The sequence below is a fragment of the Mus pahari genome, chromosome 3 (genome assembly GCF_900095145.1).
Source record: "Mus pahari chromosome 3, PAHARI_EIJ_v1.1, whole genome shotgun sequence".
In the NCBI taxonomy this organism is placed as follows: domain Eukaryota; kingdom Metazoa; phylum Chordata; class Mammalia; order Rodentia; family Muridae; genus Mus; species Mus pahari.
The window spans coordinates 113,574,290-113,580,958 of NC_034592.1; the positions used below are offsets into that span (position 1 = coordinate 113,574,290).

Genomic DNA, 6,669 nt, shown 5'->3' on the forward strand with positions numbered 1-6,669 from the left:
ACACACACACACACACACACACACACACACACACACACACACACACACGGGGTGTGTGTGAGAGGACCACATTTGGAGAAGGCTGGAGATGGCTTTCTAGTGCCTGAGTTCACCAGTTGGTGTGGCTGGTGCCTGGCGTCAGTTTCCTCATCTGTAAACAAGGAAAAAAGCTCATGCCCCGGGGCCTAGGACTGTGACTAGGTGGGAGACGTGTGACAGGGGAGGATGGGGAGCGTCCTGTCCTGTTACCCGGAGACCCCCAGTGCGCCCGGGGAACTCCGCGGCGCAGCGGGGCACGCAGGGGTGGGGTCCGCGGAGGCGGAGACGCCCGCCTGGCGTCAGCGAACCAGCGCCCGCCTCTCAACGGCCAATGACGAAGCGCCTTACAGCCCAGGCCGCGACGGGAGTGAGGCTGCGGCGAGTGAGGCGCTGACAGGGACTCGCAGGGGCATCTTGCACAGACCCCTGGACCACGCCGCCATCGCAGCCTCCCGCCCAGTCCTCTCTCTGCCGCTTCTCCTCGCCATGGAGGCGAGGCCGCCGCCGCCGCCGCGGGGCTTCGAGCAGCGGACCGGGCGGCGGCCCTGAGGGGAGCGGCGGGCCGAGACGCCGCCGCGGTCCTGAGGCGGAGCTGCCGTGCGCGTCCCCCGCGGTCCCGCCCAGAGCCGGGCTCGGTAAGCGTTCGCGCCTGCCGCCGTCGGGAGGGCTCGGGGAGGTGGGGTGGCTCGGCCGCGCGTGGGAGCGGTCCCTGGATCCTGTCCTGGAGGAGCGCCTCCGGCTTGTGCATCCTGGCACCGTGGACAGGGGGAGGGGGTCCCGGAAACGTGCGGGACACAGACAGGCTGGAACTTTGCGGACGTCCTCCTCCGGCCCGGGCCAGGGCGCTGCCATAGTTCATTCTGAAAGAAAAAACTTTGAGCAGCAAGAATGGTATTTGCTCAGGTCCATTTAATGGGAGGAGATAGGTGGCACACGCAGTGACCATCCCACCTCCCCTTAAAACCCCTTTCCTGGTCCTACTCCCAGGCCCTTCTCTGCTGCCCATTCCCAACTGTTGTGTATGCTTAAGAAGGAAAATATGCACTTAAGCTACCCAGAATTCAAAAGCATCCACTTGGGAACGCACATCTCCTCTGTTTACTTTCAGTAATTCTTAAAAATTGCCACGGAGTGTGGGGGGGGGTTTAAACCCCTAATATTTCCTAAAAATAACAACTACAGAAGCAGAGATGATTCTGATCTATTAGGGCTTTTGTTGTTGACAGTGATGATATTTGTAGGAAAAGAAAAAATGTTCCAAACCCTCTTGGACAGTGTGATGTCAGCCAAAGCCCTTGGCTAGAATAGGGAATCTGTTGAAAACCAGCCTCATGTCCCCGGCTATGGCACCACTTGTTACCTGCTAACTCTTGAAGCAGCCAGAGAACCAAAAGATGGTGGATGAGGAAAGACTGGGACAGGATGAACATCTTTCTGCCTTGATACTCCTTTCAAAAATGTAGATCAGACGCTGTCATTTGTGTGCTTAAAAACTCTCTCACTTTCCTTCCTCCGTGAATGAGATGGAGGAAAACCCAGATGTCTTACCGTTTCCTACAAGGCTCTTGACAGTCCTTCCTGAACTTAATCTTTGATGGTTTCCTCAGTCCTCTCATTCTCCTTTTTCTTCCACCCTGTGTTTAGCCATCCGGAGGGGCTAGGCCACCCCTTCATATGTGAGAGGGTTTTGCTTTCTGGGTCCCCCTTCTCGCCCTTCCTTGCCTGGTTCCAGGCCTTCCTTGATAATTCTTTGTTTGAGAAGCTTTTTCTGTGTCCTGTTTAAGACTTCCCTGATAGAATTTGTCCTAGTTATCTTGAAGGCCCTCAACCACTTCCCAAGAGAAATGTTTCCTAGTGTTTCCTGGCAGCCTGCTTGGAGTGTGGGCTGCCCATACCAGGCCTTGCAGACTCTGATTCCCTGTGTCTACACGTCTGTCACACTTGGGGAGAAACTGGTAGGCTTCCCAAATCTTACTTGCTTCTCATCATCTGCCAGACTATCCCTGAAAGGCCAACACCTCCTCAGGTACCTCTCTCCTCTCTGCCCCAGTGGCCTGTCACATGGTCGGATCCAGGAGACTATTGACTAAGGTACCTTCTAACCACTGACCATTATCTGGGTGAATACAGAACCAGAAAAGCAAACCCCTTGGTTTAGTGCATTCAAATACCACCTATTTGCCAGCCACAGTACTTGATATGCAAAATGAAAGTGAGAAAGTCATAATCTTATCTTTGAGACGATTACAGATCAATGGGAGACAGGTGGATATAAACAGTTACATCATAGGTGCTACTAGAGTAATAATAATTGCTGTTTTCTGTGTGCCTGTGACAGGCTATATAATAAATGCCTTACATGAATTATCTTGTTTAATCTTTTCAGTAATTATAAGGGCTCATTCCTACTCTGCAGGACTTAAGTGAGCAGATGGGGGCCTAGTGTCAGATCTAAATCCTGACGGTGTTTCTAGAGCCTCGGCCTGTGTAGTCTGGAAGGGCTTTCCTGGGAGGGGATCTTGTGATCCTAAAGGAGAGGCCTGTACATTAAGAGAGAGAGAGAATGCAGGCAGTCTCGGAGGAGGGAAATTCTGTCTTAGAAAACTGGGAGGTGTAGCTGGCCTAGAGGGACAGAACAAGGTAGGATTAGGATCAGAGTGAAGGCTTCTGTTGTTGTGTCAGGGTCATTTGGAGACTTTATGGAGCCTCATGCTCACTGATAACGGAGAAGTTTAGGAGGCAGTGGCCCAGACCCACAAAAGTAGAATATACTCTTTTAGACCCAGAGAATGATTGTTCCTCTTGAGAGGGATTCTTACTCGGTTTGGGAAAAGACAGAGCATCAGAGAGGTAAATTCTAGCAGTCAAAAAGAAATGTAGAGAAAGAAAATCTATCCTCTTATCTCCTAACACCTTCCCAAGGATGGCTGAAGTTGCTAGCATCTGTGACCTTTTATAAACCCTCCTCCTTTATAACATTCATCTACTCCCCTCTCTGGCCATACCAGTCACACCTTACTTTTTAAATGAGCACATGTTTAGGAAATCATTCTGTGTTAGCATAAAGTATTTACTCTTGTAAATTGTTTACTCTTGTGTTGTTTACTCTTTGTGTTGACATTTCTTTAAAAAAAAACTTTAATTAAAAGATATATGTGTGTGGTTATTTTGCCTGCATGTATGTCTGTGTACAACTTGTGTGCCAGGTGCCCTTGGAGGCCAGAAAAGTTGTTGGAGACCCTGGAATTAGATTTATAGACCACTGTGATCTGCCATGTGGGTGTAGAGGATTGAACTCAGGTCTTCTGGAAGAACGACCAGTGTTGACATTTCTTATCTTGTTATACAGCTGTAAAATAAGCTGTTTCTATCTGTACATAGGACTATTTATGTGTTTGTAACTAGTCTTTAAGTTAAACATTCGTTTCTAGGTTTTTCACTTTTAAGAATACAATGAACATCCTTCTAGATATTTTGTTATATGTTTGTATGTATAATTACCTCAACAATGTATTTTAAGAAATGGAACTACCTGACCAAAAGACCTGTGCGAATTTTTATTTTTAGATATACCAACAAATTGCTGCCTCTTTGAGGTAGTGCTCATTTATTTTCTCCTCTAAAGTGCGGGTGCGGCTTAGTAAACGTAAGAAAGAACATCCAGCAGAATCCCCTGGCAAGCTTTTCCAGCAGTCCTGTGCCTGTTTCCCTCCCCTGCCAGCCTAGTTCAGACAGAGTCATGGGATTTGTGCAAGAAGATCCGAACTGGATGATGGTGGTTTACTTTTTGCAGCTCCGGTGTTTGATGTTCACCCAGTCCGGTTTGTGGAGGACCTCAGCATCAGTTTGTAAACATTGTTGCATTACCTTTACCACCTTTATGTGGAGAAATGAGTTACAAGCTTGAGTTTCAAGCAGGAAGCTAGCCAAATATAGAATCCGTCTTTTTCCTTTGGTACAGGAACTAGTAAGTGTTCCAAATCCCAAAACGGAAGAATTTTTTTCCTTTGGTCCCGGGTGCAAAAATAGCAGTAGTGTAACACAGACTTAATAAAACCAAGCAGCAAACTGACAAGATAATCTACTCAATAAAACTTTATTTTCTCAATTCACATTCGTTTGCATCAGTGTACTGATATTGATGTTATTTGTAGTCAGTACATACAGAATATGGTTTCAGAAATTTTAATATATAAAGTGATATTTACTCATTTCTGTATCTTGTTTAAAATGTATTATTCCATGTAATTTGTGAAGTCTGTTTTATTCTTTCTTTTTTTTTTTTTTTGTACAGTTACTTTTTGGATGATTTTATTGTCCAGTAAAATCCCTTACCCCTCAAGAGGGCCTACTGAATCAGGATTATTTTAGTGATGAAGTTAAACTAATTTGCAATACTGTTTCCTGCCATCACTATTTCCTGCCATTCCAGCATTACTGTCATAGACAAATTCTAGTCTTTATTTTTATATATATATATATATATATATATATATATATATATATATATATGAGCTAGAGAGGTGGCACAGTGGCTAGCTAAGAGCTCTGAGTGCTCTTGCAGAAGGCTAGAGTTTGTGTTTAGCACCCACATAAGTTGACTCACAACCACCTGTTTAACTTCAGCTCCAGGTGCTCTGACGTCCCTGCCTTCCAAGGGTACCTGCACTGATATCCACACATGCAATTAAAAATAATAGAAATAAAATGTTAAGAAAAAGAAATAGCCATTAAAAATAAATACTGCTCTTGCAGAGAACCAGAATTCAGTTATCAGTATCAGCATCTGGCAGTTCTCAGCTTCCTGGAACTCCACCTCCAGGGGATTGGACATCTTCTGGCTTCTGTTGGGTGGACATGTGCACATACACACAATATTTTTAAAATTAAGTAAACACAAGGTGGATGACTCTTAAAAGATGACACTTTCGGGTGTCCTCTGGCCTCCATATGCACAGCTATATGTGTAGCTTTATACTTCTACACATACAAGTACACAAAGAAGAGACTCCAATCCTTGTCCCCCCTGTGGGCAAACAAGTCAGGTTATCATCCGCTTGTTATCTTGTGATAGTGTTGTTGATGACTTGTGTATTAGTCAGAGTTCTTCTCTAGAGGAACAGAACTTACAGAATGAATCTCTTTGTGTTTACACACACACACACACACACACACACACACACACACACACGGGATTTATTAGAATGGCTTACGGGCTGTGGTCCAACTGGTCCAACAATGGCTGTCTACCAACAGAAGGTCCAAGAGTCCAGTAGTTGTTCTGTCCATGTAGCTGGATGTCTCAGCTTGGCTTCAGTATGTGCCAGAATTCCAAAGAAGTAAAGCTCTAGTGCCAGTGAAGGGATGGACTTGCCAGTGAGAGCGAGGGCGGCAGGCAGAGTGAGAGCTTGTCTTCGGTGTCCTTTATACAGGCTGCCAGCAGAAGGGGTGGCCCAGACTAAAGGTGGCTCTCCCTACTTCAGATGATTTCATTAAGAAGTTCCTCATTGGTGTACCCAGCCACCTGGGTTTTAGTTCGTTCCAGATGTAGTCAAGTTGACAACCAAGAATAACCAACACAAATTTCTTGTATGTATGCATGTATGTATATGTGCAAATACTGTATATATTTATAAATGTGTATTTTAATGCCAGTTTCTGTGAGGCTTGGTAGTACATAACTATAATGCTCATCCATCTCAGAAGTTGAGGAAAGAGGATTAAATGAGACCAGCCTGGACTACAAAAAGCCAACTTTTTGCTGCCTAACAAGAATATTAGAAAAAATGTCCGGCCTATATCTTCAAGTAAGGTGGTTATTTTTTTCATTTATTATTTTTTATTATTGTATGTGTATGCATGTGTACCTGCTCTCTGTACAGTGTATTCATGTAGGTACTCAAGGTGGCCATGTCCATGAGAGCTTGTTAGAGCCTCTATAGCAGTGGTTCTCAACCTTCCTAATGCTGTGACCCTTTAATTCAGTTCCTCATGTTGTGGTGACCCCCCCACCCCCATAAAAGTATGAAGTTGCTACTTCATAACTGTAGTTTTGCTACTGTTATTATTGTTATGTAAATATGTAATATGGAAGACCCACAGGTTGAGAGCTGGTTCTGTGGAACTGGAATTCCTGGCAACTGTGAGCAGTCTGATGAGAGTGCTGGGAACTGAGCCTGGGTCCTCTGCAAGAGCCTAACCTGCTCTTACCTGTAGAGCTGTCTCTCTAGCCCTGAGAGTGTTGTTCTTGATAATGAATGAGAAAGTAACTGCTTTTGAAGTTACTTTGTTTTCATTTTTAAGTTATACATTGTGTTGGTGTATAGGTATGAGCACATCAATGCAGGTGCCCACAGAAGCCAGAAAGTGGCATTGGTTCCCTGGAGCTGGAGCTGCAGGCAGTTATGAGACATCTGATACAGGTTCTAGGAACCAAACTCAGGTTCTCTGGAAGAACAGTACAGTCTCTAAACCCCTGAGCCAGTCCTCCGGCTCTGAAAGTAACTGCCTTTTGTTTTCCTTAGAAAGAACAGACAAGCTGGTTGATATCCATGGGAGGCCTGCCCTTTTCAGAGAAGGGGAGGAGGGGTGTACGGTAGGGATAGGTGAGGTGAGAGGTGGGGGGGGGGG

The 6,669-nt window shown here is 45.5% G+C and overlaps 1 protein-coding gene across 3 annotated transcripts in view; it reads left to right on the forward strand.

The window, feature by feature from the left end:
* Positions 1–393: 393 nt before the first annotated feature.
* Ptpra (protein tyrosine phosphatase receptor type A) overlaps positions 394–6,669 on the forward strand; it is a 109,129-nt gene continuing 102,853 nt past the window's right edge. For 2 of the 3 annotated variants that reach the window (XM_029535994.1, XM_029535993.1), the window contains exon 1: positions 401–674. The gene's annotated coding sequence lies outside the window, so the exon portion shown is untranslated. Of the gene's footprint in view, positions 675–6,669 lie in introns of all 3 variants that reach the window. The other variant, XM_021192039.1, reaches the window with a different exon arrangement.